General features: G+C 26.5%; 1 protein-coding gene across 1 annotated transcript in view; it reads right to left on the reverse strand.

Annotated features, from left to right (window-relative positions):
* The window catches only part of LOC145295892 (lysophosphatidic acid phosphatase type 6-like), a 232,033-nt gene extending 205,470 nt beyond the window's left edge, over positions 1 to 26,563 (reverse strand). The window contains exon 1 of the mRNA XM_080141647.1: positions 26,241 to 26,563. The gene's annotated coding sequence lies outside the window, so the exon portion shown is untranslated. The remainder of the gene's footprint in view (positions 1 to 26,240) is intronic.
* Between the last annotated feature and the right edge of the window lie 715 nt (positions 26,564 to 27,278).

A 27,278-nucleotide genomic window follows, 5' to 3' on the forward strand; every position in this document is an offset into this window, starting at 1 on the left:
CAAAAATCTATAAAATTAGGAATTATAAAGGAATTTTCCAAGGTGAAGTAATTCTTCATATTTACCAAAAACTGTTTATGACTATTTTAGTCAACAACAACAAAAAAAAATTCATTAATAATTATTTTTCTATCTTATCGTTTTTTTGTCATGTAATTTTGGGTTTGTATACTGTACACATAGATTCGAAAAAGTTGTCAAAAAACAAATATATAACAAATAAATGTTATCAAAGGCAAGATAAGTTACTTTTCTACCAAACTGGATATATTTTTTGTGTTTTTATTCAATGTAACATGTTTATTCAGCTCGAAAAACATGCAGTGTTTACCGATGTATTGGACAATTCAAAATGGCGGCCGACTCTCTCTTAAACACGGTAAGTTCGAGAAAAGGTGTTATAAATAATAAACTAGACAAAATACTATTTAAAAAACACCGAATATATGTCAACCTATGTCACGGTAATATATATTGAGCGAATTTCTAATAGTATTTTGTCTAGTTTATTATTTATAACACCTTTTCCCGAACTTACCGTGCTTAAGAGTCGGCCGCCATTTTGAATTTTCCAATACATCGGTAAACACTGCATGTTTTTCGAGCTGAATAAACATGTTACACTGAATAAAAACACCAAAATTATATCCAGTTTGGTAGAAAAGTAACTTATCTTGCCTTTGATAACATTTATTTGTTATATATTTGTTTTTTGACAACTTTTTCGAATCTATGTGTACAATAATACAAACCCGTAATTTTTGTAAAAGTCAAACATATGGTACGGTTTTCTTTTAAATTATTTCTTTAGGTATGTGAACTTCATTTTCGACCTGAAGACATACGGCGAGAGACTACAGCATTTGATGAAAAAACCGGAAAGTCAATCACTGCTAAATTAAAAAATCCATGTCTTAGAGATGGTGCTATTCCTAGAATACTACCAAACTGTCCCTCCTATTTATCATCATCAACCACTTTTAGAGAGTCCCCTAACGCAAAGAAAATGCGTTTAGAAAACTCTGCCCTTAAGCGTGCCTTATGTGAAAGTGTTGCTGACGAGTTAGAGTTACAAAAACGTAACATTTTCTATAGCATCGATGATTTGGAAACAAATTTGAACTTCCCAAATAAAAATTATTGGACTTTTATTAGGCAGGAAAATACTATTATGATATATCATATATACAGATGCCCATGCCCAAAGATAAAAATGTCCCTTGTAATTGAATCGGACTTGGCCGTTGCAGTATTCTGCAATGATGTTAACATGAGTTCTATAGGAGAGTATAAGGTTCCTAAACATGTAACCGATAAAAATACTTTACAGATTTTGATGGAAGACATGAAAAAAAAAAATGGACATCGAAGAACAGCAAACCAAAACGTCAAATACAATTTCTTTATTAAAATTAATCTTGTCATTTTTGTTATTAGTACAAGATGAGTCATTCAAATATGTCAATTCAATTAAATTCATTTATGAACAAATAAATATAATGACAATGAATAAGGTTAATTATTCAAGTGAAATGATGATATTCTCTTCTTTATTATATAACTGCTCCCCTAGAGGGTACAGACTGTTAAGAGACACTAAAAATGTGATTTTACCATGTTATTCAACTATCAGGAGATTAACCTTATCAATGTCTATGAATCCTGTAATTGAACAATATAACAATTTCCTCATGTATATTAAAAAATAAATTCAAGTTACTAATGCCGAAAGACACCACAGTATCTTTACTTATTGATGAAATACATCTCAAACCTTATCTTGATTATAAAGGTGGTAATATTGTTGGTTTAGCTAACAACAGCAATGAACCTGCCACAAGTGCATTTGCTTTTATGCTTAGCAATGTATTCTCTCACAATATAAGGATGTTGTGCATGTTATGCCAACTAAATGTCTTCGAGCTGAGAACTTATTTGACATAATCAAACGTTTAATAATTGGCTTAGAGGAGATAGGCTTTAGAGTATTATGTGTTATAACAGATAATAATGCAATAAATAAAAAAGCCATGGCTTTCGTTTGTAGCCCAGCAAAGCTTTCAATTGTCTATCCACATCCATTTATAACGTCTAGACCTCTTTTTTTCTTATTCGACTCAGTACATATACTAAAATGCATTAGAAACAATTGGCTTGACCAAAAAGATGAAAGTAAATGCATGATGTTCCCAAAGTTTTGTTATAATGGAAATCATGAATTGGATAACATCCAAAATGGTCCATTTTCTAGTTTGCATAAACTTTATGCGATAGAATCTCAATCGCTTTTAAAATATTGTTATAAGTTGACTGCAAAGGCCCTTTCTCCCACTACTTTTGAAAGGCAAAATGTTAATTTGGTTTTGCAAATTTTCAACGAATATACTATTCAAGGTTTGCTAACCTTAGGTAAACAGGAATGCTTGCCAAATTATGCAGAAATCGCAGAATACATACAAATATTTTATATTTGGTGGACAATACTGAATGTGAAAACACCAAATAAAGGTTTTCAGCTTCGTAATAAATATGCAAATCCACTTACATTAAATGGTGATAATTACAGATTTCTCTCTATGTTCTGTGACTGGTTAGAAACTTGGAATAGCATACCTGGAAGAACTGGTAAGTTAACAAAGGAAACATATACTGCTTTGCACCATACAACTTACGCAATTTTAGAATTAACTAAATATTGCATTAGTAAACTGAACATGGTGTATATGTTACCAGGAAAGTTTCAGACAGATAACCTTGAGGCAAGGTTTGGCCAGTATCGGCAACTTAGCGGGGATCAGTATAATATATCGATACGTCAAGTGTATGAATGTGAAAAAAAAACTTAGAATGTTATCAGTTTTAAAATTGAGTTTACCACTTAATAACCAAACTATTGATTTGAAGAATTTACAAGAAACTAACTGGGATGAAATGACAACAGAACAACAGTTAGATGTTTATAAATTTAACATAGATGTAACAGAAGATGATATTAATCGGTGCAAAGCAGTACTTCCTGTTATATTATACTTAGCAGGCTATTGCTGTCATGCAGTTTTTAAAAAATTGAAATGCAATAGTTGCAAAAACTTAATATCTGGGAGAGATACTCTTGAAGAAATAGCTGAAATAAACAGCTACTTTCAGGGTAATTACAGAGGTTCTCTGTTATACCCAAATGATACAACTAATAATTTTGTGTTATATAATTATATAGTCATAAATAAACTTACTAAATGCGATTCTTTCTTTCATTCTATTCATCAAAGAAAATTAGCCATGTATATAACCTTAAATATTTTGGCTGATCAACATCTTTTATTTAATGTTGACTCGTGTGATGAGGGTCACCCTATACAACAAATTGAAAAAATGCTCATATGGAGTTCTTCGAATTCCCTCATAAATAATTTTTGTCGCAAGGAGAATGACAACATTAATAAAAAAAAAAAAAAAATTCAGAAAAATTCAAACTTTTAATTAAATTCCACAATGGATTTTTATAATGTCTGATGTATTTAATATTTTAAATATTTCTGCATTAGTAACTTTGTTTATACTAACATTATTTGTTTGATTTTAATTTTAACTTATCGTTTGTTCTTCAGTTAAACTAATTTATTGTTCGTTTTTCAGTTAAACTAATTCATCGTTCGTTTTTCAGTTAAACTAATTCATCGTTCGTTTTTCAGTTTTGATTTAAAAAAATATTGTTCAAATGATTTAAAAAATATTCATTTCGATTTAAAAAAAAAATTCATTTCGATTTTTAAAAATATTGTTTTTTTGATTGTGGTTCATTTTGATTAAAAAAAATTCATTTTGATTAAAAAAAATTCATTTTGATTAAAAAAAAAAAATCATTTTGATTAAAAAAAAAATTCATTTTGATTAAAAAAAATTCATTTTGATCAAAAAAATAGTTTAATTTTAATATTTGTTTATTGTCTTAACTCATATCAAATATTTTGCTTGTGTTCTGCTTCAAATATTCATAATCTTACATGCATAATTTTCATTTAATTATATCAAATAAACTTCAAGTTTACTACAAATCAAATCGTGTTCCTTCATTTTTTTAAAATGTAATTTATAAGTAATTAAAGAACGCATTCTAATCTTTAAAATCTATAATACAACGAAATATTCAATTGCTTATAATACTTAAACAAACAACTTGTGTTTTTTTATTATTTTTTTATTATTAATATTAGATGAGTTTCAGTATAAATCATCGTGTTCTTTCTTTATTTCTTTATTTCAATCCCATTTTGAAGTTTTGTAACGCTGTCTGTAAAAATTACTGTTCATTATTGACAGTCAAGAGTTCCACATATCTATCTTGTTGGGACTTCGGCGATGACGTCATTTTTTCAGCTGGCCGGCCATCTTTATAACGAAGGCCACGGACGATGCATATAATCCGATTGGAAAGTTCTCAAAAATCCGATTGGAAAGTTTACAAAACAGCTTAAATAATGCAAATTGTTTTTTCCGGGCAGTAGCCCACAGAGGAGTCTGTCCCTAGTCAAATGGGATCTAATAGTTAAAGGAGATAGATAATTGACTATACTATTATTAGAATTATTTTGGATTTATTATTATTATTATCATTATTATTATTATTATTATTATTATTATTATTATTATTATTATTTTGTCATCTTTATCATTATAATGACATTTTGACAGCCTTAATAAACTATGATTCTGCAACACTTAAAAAATTATAATCATCAATCCTACACTTTTGCTTTTAATAATGACATCGAATATCTTTATAGAAAGATCTGTTTCATTCTGTCTAGACAATTTCCGGTTACAGTAATTACCAGCTTTTACGGTGTTTTTTTTTTTTTTGTTTTTTTTTGTTTTTTTCATCCGCTTGAAATCACTTTTTCTTTTTAAGCCGAGGATGAAGGTTCTCATTTGGGATTTCTCTCTTCTTACTATTAGATCCCATTTGACTAGGAACATACTTCTCTTTGGACTACTGCACTGCTGTAAATTGTTTTTTGGAGTATTCAGTCGAACAATAAATTTTGATTGTAAAGTTCAACTTACAGTTTTAATTTTCTTTCTCTCATAGCTCTACTCTCTATTGTGTATTGAGCTTTTTTAATTCGATTGGGATTACATTTTCTATATATGAATACTGTTATTTATATTAGTTTTAGGTTTATCATTGTGTATATCAGGTAACACTACATCCCTTTGTTTTCATTAATGTATATATATATATATATATATATATATATATATATATATATATATATATAGTCCTCGCGCGAAAGAGTATAACACATGTTTTAAATAATAATAATAATAATAATAATAATAATAATAATAATAATAATAATAATAATAAAATAACAATAACAAAGATTTTCGATGGCGAGGACTACTATTGACCGTAACCAGCCAGACAGTCATTTCGAAATTTTCATCTCTATTTTTCTCGTTATGTACTGAATATTTGTTAATGAAACCTATATGAAATATGTTCCTTATTAAATTTTAAAGATTTTCTATTCTGAAAGAAGTTTAAAAAAATTTAATCTAAAAATTATTTTAAAGTTTTTGTCAAAAACAATTCAGATTTTCTGATTATTCAGACCTGTATTACAAAGAGGGGGTTGCAAAAATCAGTTGTGGTGTGAGGAGAAGTACAAACTGAAACAGAGAATATTCAGACCTGTACTAATACAAAGAGCGGGTTGCCAAAAATGAGTTGTGGTGTGAGGACTTAGTCCACAATAGATTATAGTCTACATTGCACTGTAAAGAACCTATTGTTGTTTTTATAAAATTTTCTGAAAATAATGGCTTCACTTAAAGTTTAAGATGCAAAAGTCAAGTATCATAATTCAATTATGAAACATTCATTTCGAACGCGCCCCTGTCTTATCAAAGAACCAATTGTTAATTTTATGAAATTATTTTTACATAATCATTTGAATAAAGTTAAACGTACAAAAGTCAAGTATCATGGTTCAGTTTGTGTTCTAAAAATAAACATTCATTTCGAACGCGCCACTGTCTTATAAAAGAATCTGCAATTAATTTTATAGGCCGGACCTTTCTGCTTGTGCGGTGTTAAAACTTTTTAAATACATTTGTGATGTTAGGTTGTATAAAATGTTATCTTTCGTCAAAATCGGACTCCTTCTTTAATCGGATTTTTTCGATTATCGATTTTCGAAACTTATCAGATGTATTTCGATACAAAACCTACGTAAGAACACTCCCATATACATCAAGTACTTTCGTGTAAAATCACAAAATAATCGGTGCAGCCGTTTCCGAGTCCATAGGGAACGAACTCACACACACACACACACACACACACACACTTCGTTTATATAAGAGTAGATAGATAGATAGATAGATAGATAGATAGATAATTGTACGTAAATGTCCCGGAAAATGTGTTTTCAGGGTAAACGCATTATAGGGAATGCAATTCCACTAACTATGCACTGTCTGGAATGTCGATACGAATGCGGTCAGTAGAATAAGTGCCATGTCGAAATGCCTACTTGTCTCGGACTCCCGTATTAATTGCCCAAAAGCAAGATTCGACTTCACGTGTCGACATGATTATGCGAAAACACGTGCACCTTGACATGGAGTAAAATCTATAAATACATTTACCCCCTCCCTCAAATTACACACACACACACACACACACACACACACACACACACACACACACACACACACACACACACATAAATTCCATTTGGAGTATTCTGTCGAACAAATTCTTGTAAATTATAATTTGCATTTTTTATTGTGTTCTTTTATGACAAGCTCTATTTCTTATTTTGGTTGTATTGAGCTTTTTTTATATCGTTGGGATTACTATATAAATATTAATATTTATATTCTCTTTAAGTTTACAAGAGCTTTTGATTTGTAAACTTAATTTTTACTTCTTGATTATATATATATATATATATATATATATATATGAAAGAGAGAGAGAGAGAGAGAGAGAGAGAGAGAGAGAGAGAGAGAGAGAGAGAGAGAGAGATTTGGTCACATGTTTGAAAACATTATTACATAAATTTAATTTGAACGCTTTTGAAACCGAATAATGCTATATAATTTTTTTATTAAATGATAAAAATCATTTTTTTCTTTCTTAGACTTTCGTTGTAAAACCAACTTATTCATAGAAGATTTAGTGTTTTTCTTTCTCTTCATTTTGCTGGTAGTATTAACCCGAAGGGTCAGCCTTCGTTGAGAGTGGAAATGTATACCTCCGATGTCGTTGACGATTAGTGTGAAATCTGAATTTTTTAAAAGTGTAATAGTGTTAATACCACCAATGAAATAAAGAGAACACATACACACGCACATACACATACACATACACATGCACACATACGCCTATATATATATATATATATATATATATATATATATATATATATATATATATATATATATATATGTTATTGAACATGTAAAAAGTGAAAAGAGGTTTACTGTATCCTCAAAGATATAAATTTAAATATAATGACATATGATTTTGGGGGTTTATTTAGTCTGCGAGGCAAGTTCGAATCCTGTATGAATCTTTATTTTTCACTATGCGATATTCTTTGTTTATTCCCATCCCTGTGAACTAAATCGTCATATTACCCGCGAAAATGGTTAAAAAAACACATAATATATAACACGTGTGCTCGTGCGCAAGCGCACTCTCATACGATATATATATATATATATATATATATATATATATATATACACGAGTATTGCTTATTGAAATTGATATCTATTTAAATCGATCAACTATATAAATGTACTTTCATACTGTTGCACATGTATGTGTGTGCATGAAGTTTAAGTAATATCATTTCTTTTCACGTTTTAAAGGAACATTTTTATTATCCTCCCATCCTAACCCTACCCCCCACCTCCTCTTCGCACTATTTCGTCTTCTTATCCTTTGTCCTTTTTTTCATATTCGTAAATATACCACTTAGACGAAATAAAATAAGCATAGATTTAACATCGTAAGTGTTTCGAATGATCGTATTAGAAAAGCATTACAGCACATCTCGCGTGACGGCTCTAGCACCACCATCGCCGCTCCCACCACCACTTCCTCTATGGACCCGCTTCCCTCGAACCGATGCGGCTGCGTTTGCAACTCCGATGTCAAAATTCTTGCAACATTTCGTCGTAGCATTCGCAATGTCATCCACCGCACATTTCTATTCATTCATTAGGCTGTGGCAATGTCATTTTTAATGGAACTAAGGGAACGACCAGAGAGAGAGAGAGAGAGAGAGAGAGAGAGAGAGAGAGAGAGAGAGAGAAATTGTTGAAGAATTCTTAGTAGTACGAACAGGTTGGTGTGCTTGATAGACGAACTGTTTTCTTGCGCCAGTTTTTATATGGAATTACTTTCAGAGTGAAATATGTACGCCGAAATTTTGGTTTACGACGACAACGTAGGACAACAGAGTTTTACAACCAAAACCAATATATATTTCTTCTGGCTAAAATTTTGTACGTGAATATATATATATATATATATATATATATATATATATATATATATATATATATATATATATGTGTGTGTGTGTGTGTGTGTGTGTGTGTGTGATTTCATGTGCACATAAAATATTGTGAGGAGATATAATATTTTGTGTTGGTTTTCAGTATTTACTTTGTCAGTGCTCAATAAGGGAGTAGAGCTAGGTATTAAGTTATGAAAATATATAGCAATTAAGCTACAAAGAGTCTTTTCGCGTTTCATCATCTCCGTAAAGAAATGTTAGGCATTTTAGCCTGACGATTCTTAACAGTGATGAAACACGGATGGTTTTATGTAGCTTAATTGCTATATTTTTCACAGCTTTATATATATATATATATATATATATATATATATATATATATATATATATATATACATACATACATATACATATCGGTACGCTACATTTATACACATCTAAATATCAAACAGTATATACACACAAATATAACCCTTAAAGCCCCTAAATTGGGTATCTAACCAGTGGAAATAAATATTGTCTGCTTAGAAAAATGCGATATTATTAAACTTTGATTCACAACTTCCATATTTTATTCGCTTTAAAATTGATACCATTCTCATGACCTTCAAACCATTCCTTGACTAATAAAAGCGAAACGTGTCAGATTCAGTTTCTTAACATTATCTAAAGTTCGGTGCTCCCTCGTTAATCGAGCGAAATTCGAAAATCAAAATATTAAATTTCATATAAAACTAATGATATCTACTTGTCATATCCCAGTAATGAACATATCCAAAAATTATGAAAAACTATACAGTAAAAAATAATTATTAATTAAATAGTTTTCGAAAGCAATTAACGAAAATTCAGTTTTGGTAAATTGGCTTAACATTTCAGAAAATTATTACCTCCCTTGTCAACAGTCGAACTCTCCGGTTTCTTTTTTTCTGTTAGCAAAACTCAATTTTCGATACGATTGGTTTTACTTGAAATTCAATATTTCGATTTTCGAATTTCGCTCTAATAACGAAGAAGCACCTTAAGTTTACTGTATTTTTCATATTTGGCTCAGATTTTTTTATCAACTGAGCTATCATTTTTTTTTTCTTTGATAATTTTTAAAAAAGAAAGAAATATTTACAAAATTTATGTGCGCCGTCAAATAATTATCACGAAAAAGATTGATATTATTGCATATTGTTTTATTTTTTCAAATATCATTAAAATGATTTGCAATATTTACGTTGATATCTGCGTGTGATTATTCTCAAATAATATTTTATGTTAATGTAAAAGAAATAGTATTTTTCAATTATCTCCCTTGGTAAGCGCGCGTGTGCACACACGCTCACATAAAACTTGTCTCCCCAACATGTTTCTCTTACTCACACGCACATTAAGTTCATTTTACACTTTACTAGCAGACCGCCCCCCCCCGTTGCCCGGGCGTAAAATGCACATAAATATACTATTTTGATTCGTGCAGATTTCATACTTATTATTACTAAAAAGCCAATTCTCTATTGATTATCATATTGTACCCAATATATAATAGTGATTTAAAAAGCTTAAAAAAATATAACATTTGCGCTACCAGCTGGAATCGAAACCAAAACATTTAGCGCTTCAGTGTTATACGTTACTATCTGAACTAAGACGCATATAAAAGCTTTAAAAAATGTTGTTGTTACAAACTTTATACTTGTGCGCGTGTAGAAGTAACTCGTTTAGTCGAATTAACTAACCCTAACCCTAACCCTAACCCCACACCTGCTAAGTTTCATTTTTTTCAATCTTGACCATTAACAGATATTTTTATCGGCTAAAAACCGATAAAGTCGAATTTGTTATATATAAGTTATATATATATGTTATATATAAGTTATATATATATATATATAGAAAGTAATATATATATATATATATATATATATATATATATATATATATATATACACTAGCAGGCCGCCAGGCATTGCCCAATCGTAAAATACCCTTAAATATATTTTGATTAATGCAGATTTCGTATCTATTATTATACTGGAGGTGTTTGTTGAGCAAAAAAAAAAAAAAAAAAAAGTTGTAATAGGCAGGCAAGCTCGAACCCGTGACGCGAAGACAGAAAAGAAAGTGGAGGTAAGGGTGTTGATTGAGCAAAAAAAAAAAAAAAAAGTAGTAGGAAGCAGGCTCGAACCCGTACCGCGCCAAAGGAAAAAGAAGTGAAAAAAATAAACTGCCTTACCGATGTGTCTTCCGTGATTGTGACGTCACAGGTAGTCGAAAAAAAACGCATTTTAAGCGATGTCGTTGACGCGAGGGTTGACTGACTTGCAAAAAGTGTCAGCGAAAACATCGACCTCCCTGTACAAAAATGCCCAGTTGAGGATGAGGGAATGAATGTTTTTGGCAATTTTTTTTCCATAATTATCGTCCGAAGGGTTGAGATTCAAAATGATACCGATCTCATAAAAATCCGTCACCTATATCGAAAGTTTAAGGCATACATACATACATACATACTTTTAAACAGACAAGTGAGATTTATATTATAGATTATATTGGACCCAATATATAGTAATAATTTGAAAAGTTAGAAAATTAAAATAAAAATGACCTGTGCGCCACCAACGAGAATCGAAACTGAAAGGTTTAGTATAAAATTTATTTTTTCCTTTGACGTTAATGCCGTATCTGCGAAGGCATGTTTGTTGCAAGGCTAAAAATTAAAACACGTAGCAATAGCTATAACGTCACGCATGCATATTCGTAATACCGTCGTTTGACCTTCATCTGGCAAATGCCATTATTTAAATTTAACACTTTTGCACCGATTTTTCCCAGCTAAAACCCAAATATAAAGTTTAGCATGGGTTTGAATACCCTATATGTTAAGTTTCATGTCTGCAGACAAAAAACTCTAGGAGGAGTTTGATAAGCAAAATTTTTAAACAAATAAATATGTATAGAAAAAGGGTTGTGTTTACTATAACCTTTTTACGCAAATGTTACGCAAGTATAAATCATGTAGAATATCTGCATGAATAGAATTACACGTAATAGTTAACTAAAGATGATCATCTCATAAGAAAATCGAAAAAAAAAAACCTGATAAGAAAATCATTAAAATGAATGTTTAAAAGAATATGAAAATTAGCTAGATCTTTTACATATGAATACAATCCCATGACCCATATATAACAAAGTGGTATTTTCCTTTTTAAATAAATAGAAAGAAGGAGGGTTAATATGAATATCAATACACAAAAGAAAGAACAAAAAACAAATTCGTAAGAATATATATATATATATATATATATATATATATATATATATATATATATATATGGTGACCCGAAAGAAAACGGGCCCCCACTCTAATTAGGCCCCGTTTCTTAGTGTTTTGTCTGAATTAAATGAAACTTTGGTCATAACTAGTTTATAATAGTCAAAACAGCACATCAAAACACTAGGGGCTTTGGCCTTTTTTTCTCCGTTCTACAGCATATGTTCGAGATGGCCTCCATTTAGCTTTTGTTTTTTTGGGTCACCCGATATATATATATATATATATATATATATATATATATATATATATATATATGTTTTTATTTGTTTTGTTTTTTGTTAGGGATACTCTTTGAACGAATTCAATTATTTATACGAAAGTGCACTTTTACCTAAATGCGAGTCAGGAATAATTTCCCCTTTGACCAATTTGTTACCCACTAAATGGGGAGCGGCATATATATATTTTTAAAATATAATTATCCACTGACACGTGTTTCGTCGTCTACGACTCATCAGATTCGAAATCAGGACCCCACAGCGAGGTGGTCCCATGATAGAGGTTTAGGCTTCTTACCGTGGGGTCCTGATTTCGAATGTCGCTAGATTCAGCTACTCTGATGAGTCGTAGACGACGAAACACGTGTCAGTGGATAATTATATTTTAAAAATTATATTTTAAAAATAATATATATATATATATATATATATATATATATATATATATATATATATATATATGAAAAGTTTGACTGTTGTCTGGGTAACCTACATCTAAAATTTAAAGTGTTTAGACCAAAAATTGGCGGAGAAGTCTGCAATGTCAACTTTTTCAACTTTGACCTCTTGGCAGCCAATTTTCGTCCAAAAACTGATTAAAAAGCTTACCTTATCTGAATTTGGTAGAGACTGCAGGGGTCACATTTTAAAAACCTTTGATCCCAATTCTGACCCCTTAACATTTATTTTTTGGGGCTCAAATCAAATTAAAAAGTTTGATCCATATCTAAGTAACCTACATCTAAAATTTCAAGTGTTTAGACCCAAAATCAGCGGTGGAGTTTGGTAGCGTTTTCAAAGGTTAACTCGTTAAACGTTGACCCTTTGACAACCAAATTTCTGGCCGAAAACCGATTAAAAAGATTTTTCCAAATCTCAATACACCGTATATCAAATCGGGAATCTGTAGACTGGAAATTGACAGAGTAGTTTGGTAGTACACAGACAGACACACAGACAGACATACAGACAATTTATATAGATAGTCCGATTAACTTTTAAGTATTAATATAGATTTTTATCATACGAACACTTCCTTAACGTGGATTCTCTCTCTCTCTCTCTCTCTCTCTCTCTCTCTCTCTATATATATATATATATATATATATATATATATATATATATATATATATATATATATATATATTTAGTAAAACTAGTAATTAGTAAAAACCCGAAGAGAGTGCTCAATACTATTGCAGAACAAATATGTGTTTTATTTTTTTTATTACCGTTTAATTTGTTTGGTTACATATGTTTCGGATGTTGGATCATGTTTACGATCCAACAGCCTCGTTAGACCTTACAGAAATGATTGCCAGTATTTGAAAGAAGTGTTTTAGAGGAAATACGAGAGAAAAAAAAAGGCGGTGGGGGAGAGATAATAAGGGGGTGGGAGACGGGTATCGACAGTATTTAAGTTTTGAAGGTTAAAATACGTTAGATTGTAGTGTGTGTAGTGATAGCAGATTCACATAGGTAAGTGTGGGTGGAGATATATGGATATAGCGAGGGGAAGGCGGAAAGAGGATGGTAAAAAAGGCGGAAGTAAGGAGAGGAGAGGGGAGGAGTTTCAATTTTTAGATTTTAAAATTTTGACTGCTTTTTGGTTGTTTAGCCAGGTACATGAAGTAGATGAAAGAAAGACAGAGAGAAAGAGTGGAAGAGAGAGAAAGAGAGGGGGCGAGAGAAACGGTTTGTGTAAGTGTCATATGTGTTTGACAAATAAAAGGTTCCATTTAGAATGTTCGTAGTCACCATAAGTCGACTTGTTCATTTCAGTTGACAATGAGTTGTTTTTCGGTAGTTAAGGGTTAATACATACGCCAACGCACGCGCAAATACACGTACATACAGACACATACATATGTACATTTCTACACATCTACATACAGAGACATACGCACATACACATATGTATATATAAACAATGTATATGCAGACATACATACAACTCCTATATACGTATACATACTCATATATATATATATATATATATATATATATATATATATATATATATATATATATATATATATATATACCTACATATATACATAGAGATCTCCAGTAAGAAGTAGATGTACATACATACGTACATAAATACATACACATGTACCCATATACAGGTACATATAATTATATAAATATACGTATTCATAAAAATATAAATATACAGACATATATATATATATATATATATATATATATATATATATATATATACATAGACATGTGTACATTTATACTAAGTAAATAAAGTAAAGTTAGGATAAATAAATAAATACACGTGTGTAGTTAATAATGCGAGGTTAGGTAGACGCATTGTAAGATATGTTTAAAATACATGTTGTTGGTTTAATATTTAGAGGTCTGTGTTGATTTGCTTTGCCTATTGGATAGGGATTAAGTTATAGTGTATAGAAAAATAAAAATAAAAATATAGGGATCTATATAAAAGTAGGGATGAAGATAGGAATAGAGATAGAATAAATTAATAGATTGAGAGATAAAAAGAGGAGGTATAAAGGTTTAAAGGTTAAAGATTATGAGAGTGGTGGTTAAATTATATATATATATATATATATATATATATATATCTATATATATATATATATATATATATATATATATATATATATTCGGACGATGTCAAAACATCGTTAAACTCACTACTCGCTCAACAGCCGCCAATAGCGTAATGGTTCGGATCCTTGACTGTCGTACAGACGGTCGGATTTCAATCCTGGCTTGAGGTAGTTGCCTGTCAAGCCGCAATGATGAGCTGCGAAACAGTACTGTATGTGGATGACTATATATATGTATATATATATATATATATATATATATATATAATGCCGCCAAACAGAAAGTCCACACTTGTCATTTTTTAAAAAAACCGCAAATTTAAGCTAAATTTAATGTAACAGTTTAAACAACCTATACCTCATTTGATTCGCCTTTTATTCCTCTATAATTTTACATGTTCATAATTGACTTTTAACTGAAATATCCTAGTGTTCACGTCAATTTAAAAATTAACTTCAACACGAGAAGGCAGAAAGAAACTCTGCACAATGGAAAATTGTTATTTCAACGAAACTTTAGAACATTAATGCAACACAAATATAACAGGAACACAATGAACTAGTTAATATTTGGTAGCATAGCCTTTTTGAAATTCGACAGTCTGCAAATTTTAGGGCATTCTTTTGAATTAGACTGCGGCAATACCCCAGCGAAAGGGCATCTCATTTTTCTTTAATTTTTGTCCAAAGTTCTTCCAGATTTGAAATTTTATCATTGCATAGCTGTTACTTGATGTAATGCCATACGTTTTCGATAGGATTGAGGTCTGGAGATTGTGCAGGCCAATCCGAACATGGAATATCATGCTCTTCCAAGAACCTCTTGATATTGCCAGCTTTGTGAATGGGTGCATTCGTCCATATGTAGACGATGTTATCGTGCTGAAAAATATACTTCTTTGTTGTATCAGGCAAAAAAAAAAAAAAAGAAAAAAAATGAAAATGCTCCCCAGAAGGTGCGTTTTTCATGGCCGTGAAGCAGGAATTGGAAGTAAACAAGACGTGCAGGACCTTAACAAAACGATATTTGTTGTAAAAAAGATTTTTCTAACAAAATTGGCAGTACACATTTGTTTTTGTAAACAGAAGTTGTTTTTATATAAGAAAATATGATTTTTTTTTTATTAAAACCGTAAATTGCTAAGTGAAAGGACTGAAAAGTTTTTTCAAGAAAATTTATGGTACATATGCATTTTGGTAGTGTGTTGAAATAATACTATTATTTTTACAGCCATTTTTACCAAGGAGAGGGTAGGGTGTTTTGTAACTATTCTGTGCTTCTAACTAATAATTTATTTAAAAAAAAATATAATGAAATTTAAATTTAACTTGGAAAAAATATTTAAAATACCGCTGTACCAAAAATACATAAGCACCAAATTAACAAATTACTTAACGTCCACAAATGCTAAAAACAATAAACAGGAAAATACCCCACCCATTTCGGGTTTGTATTACTATAAACATATGTTCGAAAAAGTTGTCAAAAAGAAAATATATAACAAATATATAACAAATAAATGTTACCAAAGGAAAGATAAGTTACGTTTCTACCAAACTGGATAATTTTAGTGTTTTTATTTAATATAAACATGTTTATTCGGCTCGAAAAACATACAGTGTTTATCGGTGTATTTGAAAAATACAAATAGCGGCGGACTCTCTGTTGATTACGTTAAAGTTGGGAAAAGAAGTTAAAATTAAAAAAAAACTATACAGAATGCTGTTAGAATCCACGGAATATATGTCAGCCTATGTCACGGTAACATATATTTGTTAGGTTTCTGACAGTATTTTGTATAGTTTTTTAGTTTTAACTCATTTTCCCAAACTTAATGTATTCAACAGAGAGTCTGCCGCCGTTTGTTTTTTTTCAAAGACATCGATAAACACTATGATTTTCGAGCCGATTAAACATTTTACATTAAATAAAAATACTAAAAACTTATCCAGGTGGGTAGAAAAGTAACTTATCTTGCCTTTGATAACATTTATTTGTTATATTGCTTTTTGACAACGTTTTCGCATCTATGTGTAGTAAAAAAAAAAACCTTCACCCAAATAATAATTAAAAACTCACATTTTTTTAATACAAAAACAGCAAAAAAACAAAACAAAAAAAAAAACTCGATTTAGCGTTTCAACATTTTAGCAATGCTCGGCTTAATCCAGTGATTACTGGTCAAGCCCTAGCTATGATTGACGGGAACTCCCGAGGATCCGGATCAAATTCTGCAAGAGTACTATTTTTTTCATTTTCGCCTTTTTTTTTTCATTTTTGGAGCGGATTATTCACGATTGCTGCACTTACAATATCAGAAACATACATTTTCGCTTTTTCTTTTTTTAGATATTTTTCCATTACACCAAACTGAGCCACCGCAACGCGTATCAGGGTGCAACTAGTATATATATATATATACTTCATTTATTCACATAAATTTAATATACGAAAGTATAGATTTATGCGTAAACTTTAAGTATTTACTTCCGAATTGCTCAATACGTAGGTAGAGCTAGTTAGTAATTTATAAAATATATATGGCGATTAAGCTATTAAACTGTAGGCGGGAAATAGCAAACAACTGTGTTCACAAAATAAAACTTACTCTAGGATAGCGATACAAAATAGCTTTAAAACTAACAATAACAATAGAAAACAAACAAATAAATAAATTAAATAAACATGAATATACATAAACGATCACACACACACACACACACACACACACACACATATATATGTATATATATATATATATATGTATATATATATGTGCATTATTGTGTACACATAGGTATATTTATATGTATAAAAAAAAAAGGAGAACGGCCACCTAAAACCACTAACCTAGCTCTAAAACAGATCCTTTGTTTGATAAAATGCATGCCCATTGGCTGATAGGAAGGGGCGCGGTGGATACTTGAAAGCTGATTGGCCAACTAGAAATCCTCAACATATATAAAAACAAGAAGCAACGACAGAATTCGCGCATAAGCCTGACGAATCCTATAGTTGGATGAAACGCAGAATATTCAGTGTAGCTTAATCGCCATATATATTTTATAAATTACTATATATATATATATATATATATATATATATATATATATATATATATATAGTAAGTAATTTATAAAATATATATGGCGATTATATATTTTATAAATTACTAACTAGCTCTACCTACGTATTGAGCACTTTTAAAGTAAATACTTAAAGTTTACGCATAAATCTACACTTTCGTATATTAATTTTATGTGAGTAAATTAAGTATATATATATATATATATATATATATATATATATATATATATAGTAATTTATAAAATATATATGAAACAAACAAAAAATAAATTAAACATGAATATACATAAACGATCAGATATATATATATATGTATGTGTACATGTATGTGTGTACACATATGTATATTTATATATATATATATATATATATATATATATATATATATATATAAAAGGAGGAAAATCGTCTGCCTTAAACCACTAACCTAGTTCTAAAACAGATCGTTTGTTCGATAAAATGCATGCCCATTGGCTGATAGGAAGGGGCGCGGTGGATACTAGAAAGCTGATTGGCTAACTAAAATCCTCAACATATATAAAAACGAGAAACAACCACAGAATTCGCGCATAAGCCTGACGAATCCTATAATGGATGAAACGCCGAATATTCAGTGTAGCTTAATCGCCATATATATTTTATAAATTACTAACTAGCTCTACCTACGTATTGTGCACTTTTGAAGTAAATACTTAAAGTTTACGCATAAATCTATACTTTCGTATATTAATTTTATGTGAGTAAATGAAGTAGTTATATATATATATATATATATATATATATATATATATATATATATATTTGTTTACTGTTTTGAGGGAAAGAATTCTAACAAAGTGCTCGATTACAAAGAAAAACTTTTTCGATATAAGAGCTTAATATTTATTTATTTAATAGTACAGAAGTTCAGAAAAAACGGTACCAATGATTTTCTGAACTTCTGTACTATTAAATATATATATATATATATATATATATATATATATATATATATATATATATATATATATATATATATATACGGAGCGAGGCTGAAGAAAACATGTAGGAAACGTCAAACGTTGCCGCCCAATTATTGGAGATCTTTGGATCTGTGAGGTATGTGACTGGGCTCTGTTGTCCAAGCGCACTATGATACGGGTTCCGTTGTCGTTAGTTTCATTTTAACCAATGACCATCCTCAGTGTCATGTCTGCTTGAGATTGTTGAAGTCGCTAGCAGGACTGAAAAGTCATCTTCGGGCACATGGACTTTTAGTGAGGAAGTGGTACTCGTCTGACAAGACGTCGCAATCATATATTATTTATAATTAAAAATAATGTTTTTGCCCTTTTTTTATTATTTATTTTTTTCTTTTTCTTTCTTTTCTTAATAACCTCGGTTTAATTCATGGGTTTTATCTCCTTAATACGCCTTTAACATGGTATATATATATATATATATATATATATATATATATATATATATATATATATATATATATATTGTGTGTGTGTGTGTATTTCCAGTCACCCACTGATTCGATATTACAGCTATCTCTTTAATGCTGCAAAGTAATCGTTATTTTAATGCGATCCTCTTGTGTTGATGAGGTGATTATATCCAAATTAACTCAATATCGTTTCTTAAACTATCGTACACCATTCTTGTTTATTTTTATCCTCATTTCTTTGAACTTGTAAATGAACTTATTCCAATCGATTCAATTTATTTGCCTCACATTTGATCTACTTTATCTTGAGAGGACTTAATCCCTTTATATTGAGCTGATTTTGCACTTGGATTTTAAAATTCATATGTACAACCCTACTTCCTAGGTTTTTATACTTTGACGTACTCAGACCCTGACTTTAGGGCAAATACATATTAAATAGAAGATAAGGAGTCAAAGTAAATTTTTTTCTTAATAACCTCGTTTTAATTCATGGGTTGTATCTCCTTAATACGCCTTTAACATGGTATATATATTAATTCATTGATATATATATATATATATATATTGTGTGTGTGTGTATTTCCAGTCACCCACTGATTCGATGTTACAGCTAAATCCCTTTAATGCTGCAAAGTAATCGTTATTTTAATGCGATCCTCTTGTGCTGAAATAGAGGATAAGGAATCAAAGTTACATATAACTTAATTATATCATTAGATAAATAAGGAAAGAAGACGATAAAATGGAGAAAAACCTCCTTAGGTCATGATATTTCGAAGCTAAATGTTCTCATTAGAAGATGATCCATACGAAAATGCATGAGATATAAAAATATAAGCAAAGACATATAAAAATTATGATATTTTATATATATATATATATATATATATATATATATATATATATATATATGAAATAATATGAATATAAAAATGTATGAAATTATATAAACATATAAACCAATACAATATTAAAAATTTATGATATTATGTAAAAATATGAATAAATATATAAATACGTGTTATATATAAATATATAAATAAATAAAAATATAAAATTGTAATATTTAATATAAAAATATTAATAAATAAAAATATAAAAATTTATGATATTATATAAAAATATAAATACATATGCTATAAAAATGTATTATATATAAAAATATAAATACACAAAAATATAAAAATGTAATATCTAATATAAAAATATGAATAAATAAAAATATAAAGGTGCATGAAATTATATAAAATATAAATAAATATAATATAAAAATTAATGATATTATATAAAAATATAAATGAATAAAACTATAAAAATGTATTTTATATAAAATATAAACAAATAAACATATAAAAATGTAATTTTTAATATAAAAATACAAATAAATAAAAATATAAAAATGTATGATATTATATAAAAATATAAATGAATATAATATAAAATTTTATGGTATTATATAAAATATAAACTCATAAAAATAAAAAAAATGTATTAGATATAAAATAGAAATAAATAAAAATGTAAACATGTAGTATTTAATATAAAACCATCAACAAATAAAAAATATAAAAATGTCTAGTATTATATATAAATAAAAATATAAACATGTATAATATTATATAAACATATAAATAAATAAATATCAAAATGTATATTATATAAAAATAAATAACTTAAAATATAAAAATGGATTACATATGGAAATATAAATAAATACAAATATAAAAATGTATGCCATTATATAAAAATAGAAATAAACAGAAATATATAAAGATATGATATTATATTAAACTAAAATAAATAAAATATAAAAATTTATATAAAAGTATAAAGAAATAAAATATAAAAATGGATGATATTATATAAACAATGATTATATAAAAATATAAACATGTATAATATTATACGAAAATATAAATGAATAAAAATATAAAAAGTTATTATATATAAAAATATAAAGAAATATAAATATAAAAATGGGTGATATTATATAAAAATGCAAATAACAATATAAAAATGTTTGATATTATATAAAAATATCAATAAAGAAAAATGTAAAAATGTATGGTGTTCTATAAAAATATAAACAAATAAAAATATAAAATTTATTATATTCTATAAAAATATAAATAAATAAAATATAAAAAATTATGATATTTTCTAAAACAATAAACAGAAAAAATATCTGAAAATGGATGATATTATATAAAATATTAATTTATATGAATATAAAAAATTATCATATTTTATAAAAATAGAAATATGCATATATATAAAATATAAATTATAATAAATATAAAAATGTATAATATTATATAAAAATATAAACAAATATGAATATAAAAATCTATGATATTTTATAAAAATATGAAAAATATAAAGATAAAAATGTATTATCATATATAAAAAATAAACAAATGAAAATATAAAAATATATGATATTATATAAAATTTTAAATAAATATAAATATAAACATGTATGGTATTATATCAAAATATTAATTTATGTAAATAGAACAATGTAGTATATTAAATAAAATCTAAATTAATAAAATATACAAAATTATGATATTATACAAAAATATCAATTACTTTAAATATAAACTGTATGATATAATATAAAAATTCATTGTTTTATATAAAATTAAAATAAATAAAAATATAAAAATATATTATACATAAAATTATTTTATAAATATTAATATAAAAATTTATTATATTATAGAAAAATATAAATGAATGAAGATATATCAATATATTATATATACAAATATAAATAAATAATAAAATGCAATATATACTATAAAAATATAGACAAATAAAAATATAAAAATTTAGTATATCATATCAAAATATACAGAAAATAAATAGAGAAAAATGCATGGTATTATAAAAAATACAAATAAAAATATAAAAATGTAATATATTATATAAAAATATAAATTGATAAAAATATAAAAATGCATGAAATCATATAAGAATATAAAAATCTTACATACTATATAAAATAAACACAAATAAAAATAGTAAAAGGTATGATCTTAAAGAAAACATAAATAAATAAAAATGTATGATAATATATAAAAAATAGACATAAACATAAAAATATATTATATGTAAAAATATTAATAAATACGCAAATGCAATATATTTCTATAAAAATATAAATAAATTAAAATAGAAAATTGTATGATATTATATCAAAATATGAATGCATAATAATACAAAAATGTATAATATTATATATATACACATGCATGATATTATAAAATATATAAACAAATACAATAAATGCGTAATATTATAGCAAAAATATGAATAAATAGAAATATAAAAATCTATGATATTATATATAAATATAAATTTATATAAATATAAAAATGCATCATATTATATAAAAATATAAATTAATATAAATATAAAGATGCTAGATATGATATAAAAATATAAAGAAATAAAATATAAAAATGTATTATATATATTATATATACAAAAATATAAATTAATAAAAATATAAAAATTTATGATATTTTATTAAAAAAATACATATATTATATATATAAATACAAATATAAAAATGTATGATATATAAACATGTGAATAAATATAAATATAAAAAGTATGATATATAAAAATATAAATAAATAAAAATATAAAAATGTATAGTATATAAAAATATGAATAAAAACCAATATAAAAATGTATTATATATAAAAATATAAATAATTAAAAATATAAAAATGTATGCTATAAAAAATATAAATAAATAAAAATATAAAAATGTGTTATATATGAAAATAAAATAGAAATATATATTATATATAAATATATAAATAAATAAAAGTATAAAAGTGTATGATATATAAAATATAAATAAAAAATTTATGATATATAAAAATAAAAATATAAAATTTATGATATATAAAAATATAAATGAATAAAAATATAAAAATTTATAATATGTAAAATATATAGAAATAAAAATATAAAAATTTATGATATATAAAAATATAAATAAATATAAAAATTTATGGTAGATAAAAATATAAATAAAATTTTATGATATTATGTAAAATATAAAAATAAAAATAAAAAATTGTATTATATATAAAATATAAATAATGTAAAATATAAAAATGTATGATATTATATAAAATATAAATAATTAAAAATATAAAAATATATGGTATCATATAAAAATGTAAATAAACAAAAATATAAAAATGAATTATATATAGAAATTAAATAAATAAAATATATAAATGTATGATATTATATAAAATATAAATAATTAAAAATATAAAAATGTATTATATCATATAAGAATATAAATAAATAAAAATATAAAATGTATGATATATGAAAATATAAATAAATAAAAAGATTAAAAAGAATGATATATAAAAATATAAATAAATACAAATATAAAAATGTATTATCTATAAAATATAAATAAGAAATATAAAAATGTATTATATATAAAAATAAATGGATGATATATGAAATATAAGTAAATAAAAATATAAAATGTATTATGTATAAAAATAGAAATAAATAAAAATATGAAAGTATATAATATATAAAAATATAAATTAATACAAATATAAATTAATACAGATATAAAAATATATATAAATATAAATTAATACAAATATAAAAATGTATAATATATAAAATGAAAATTAAAAAATATAAAATGTCTTATATATAAAAATATAAATAAATAAAAATATACAAATATATGATATATAAAAATATAAATAAATATGAAAATGTATTATATATAAAAATAGAAATGCATTAAAATATAAAAATGTATAATATACAAAAATATAAATAAATAAAAATATCAAAAAGTATGACATATTAAAATATAAATAAATAAAAATATAAATGTGTATGACATATTAAAATATAAATAAATAAAAATATAACAATGCATTATATATAAAATATTAATAAATAAAAAAAAAAATGTATGATATATAAAAATATAAATAAATAAAAATATAACAATGTATTATATAGACAAATATACATAAATATAAATATAAAAATGTATGATGTATAAAAATATAAATAAATGAAAATATTAAAATTCATGATATATAAAATATAAATAAATAAAAATATAAAAGTGTATGACATATAAAAATGTATAATAAATAAAAATATAAAAATGTATGATATAGAAAAATATAAATAAATAAAAATATAAAAATGTATTATATCATATAAAAACATATTTAAATAAAAATATGAAAAAAAGGTATACAAAATATAAAATATAACTTAAAACTAACTCAAGAATATTTAGATTAGAATTTTAAAGCATTTGTATTAAGAAAATATCTAAAAATAATATAAAAAAATAACAAATATAACATAACTTCTGTTGCCCATGTTTTACTTAATATATTTAATTGCTCTTCTGAACATTGTAGAGGCTTTTTGATTTTGATAGGTTTTCTTTGTTAAAGATATTATACCTTCATTTAACGCACACATACAACACAGACAGAGAAAGACAGACAGACAGACACACATACAATATAATAAATGAAAATTTTAAAATACTTACAGATTACAAATTATTTCATAATGTAAAATCAAAGTCTATATAAATATTAATATTCATAAGAGAATGCCAATCATCGATAAATAAATTTCTCGTACATTTTTTAATTTATATAATTTTACTCCAAATTTTCATATATATGTGTATATATATGTATATATATATATATATATATATATATATGTGTGTGTGTGTATGTGTGTGTGTGTGTGTCTGTGTGTGTGTGTATATACGTATGTTTATATATATGTATATGCATATATATATGAGTGTGTGTAGATATATATGTATGTATATGTATGTGTGCATATATATATGTATGTGTGTATATATTTATGTATATATGTATTCCACCTCCATTTTATTTCATATCGTCGGATTTAATCCAGCTCAACAATCATATGTATGTGTGTATGCGTGGAAATATATGTATATATATATATTTGTATATATATATATATGTATATGTGTATGTATATATAAGTATGTGTGTATATACATGTATGTGTATATATTAATATATATATGCATCTGTGTATATGTGTGTATATATGTATGTATATATATATGTATGTATGTATGTATATACATGTATGTGCGTATATATGTATGTTTATATATTTGTGTGTATATATGTGTATATATATGTATGTGTATATATATATGTCCGTGTATATATATGTATGTATGTGTATATATATATATATATGTATGTATGTATGTGTGTGTATATATATATATATATATGTGTGTGTGTGTGTGTGTGTGTGTGTTCATTAACGTTTCGTCTTTATTTCGAGATTTCGTCTGGATGAATGAAATAAAAGAAAACGTTGACGAGCACATAAGTCGGTTTGTTCCTTTTTATTTCTCTAATTCGTCGGAATACTATTTCCATTATACTCATCATATATATATAGTGTGTGTATATACGTATGTGTATATATATGTATGTGTATATATATGTTTATATATTTATTTGTGTGTGCATATATATATATATATATAAATGTATGTGTATATATATGTATATATGTATATATATATATTGTATTACCATATTGTTTTGCAAATAAATAATTAAACTTAACATACAGACATATCTTCGGACCAAGAACACAGTGTAGTATCTGTTCTGCTCTCATACTTTACCTTTCTGTTCTCGGTCAGTGAAGGAGAAATCTTTCATGACTGAGACAATTTTTATTATTGCTCCTATCCCGAGTGCCCCTTTTCGAGGAGCTGGATTTTCTCCACATTAAAAGTCGACCTTGTGTCCAAGTCTGCCGTCATGGGGAGGCAAGTATATAGGAAACATATAGGCAGATATTCTCTGATATTTTTTTTTTATTAATACTGAGATGCGAATTCTAGTCTATTTTCTTTGAAAATTGTTCAAAGTTCTTTAAATAAACAAAAGAAAAAAATATCCTTATTCAATAATTCTTATTATTTGTTACTTTACCTTCTTTTTTCTTTCTTCCTTCACCAACAGAAATACGATATCAAGTGTATTAATCTGTGTCCGTGTGTGATTTATAGCAGGTGAGATGAGTAGAACCATTATTTACACGTGATAAAGCAATTGAATTATTGGCCATTTCATGCATTTCTACGACGTGTACGTATGTGTAACTACAGAATAAGCTTGATAATTCCAAATTCATGATTCATTCCGATAATGTTAATCATTTTAATAATATTAATGAAATTAGCGATAAGGATATCGTTTCCAAACTGTAACGCACGTGATATTGCGGCGCAAACAATTTATTCGCATAGAAAACTAAAAAAAAAAAAAAAAAGAAAAAAGAAAAAAAATGAACATCTTCTTCACTAACTGAGCTATATATGATCAACTGACAATAAGAAAAGACGAATAAACTGCGAAATGTTACTAACTTTTCAACCTAAAACCAATGACGTCACTTATTGAATCGCAACGAAACATACATCCATTCTCCGCCATCCGCCTCTCGCTCACCCCCTCCCTCTCGCCCCCCCCCCCCTCTCGCCCCCCCTCTTCGCTGACCCTCTCTGTTTACATTGCACTACGATATAGGATCCTCAACCTTATATAATTTTAAAACCTTCGTAAAATAAAACATAAGGCAGAGTATGGTCATGTTCGGTCTTAGGAGGCAATGTTCCCAAGCGTTACCTCCTCATTCAATAAGTTAGTATTGGTTTATAGTTGATCGTCTGAGACGCCTCGCAAGGAAATGCCGCCAGGTTTGATCCAGGTTATTTTTAGAATTGGATTATCCACTGTTTTCTAAAAAAAAAAAAAAAAAAAAAAAAAGGAAAGTAATATTACATCCAACATTTTGGCGGAAAGAATGGTAAATGGTAATGCTTACTTATTTGGCGAAACTTGAGTAGGTTATAATGATACCAATTAAAGATACGTCCTCGACACCGTTTGACGGACTCTTGGTCATTTTTTGAGTATTGAATGACTTTGGATCTGTCGGACTGATGTATGGTTTTGCATAGTCCTAGG

The sequence above is a fragment of the Euprymna scolopes genome, chromosome 16, assembly GCF_053919585.1.
Source record: "Euprymna scolopes isolate OS-2025 chromosome 16, ASM5391958v1, whole genome shotgun sequence".
NCBI classification, from domain to species: Eukaryota; Metazoa; Mollusca; class Cephalopoda; order Sepiida; family Sepiolidae; genus Euprymna; species Euprymna scolopes.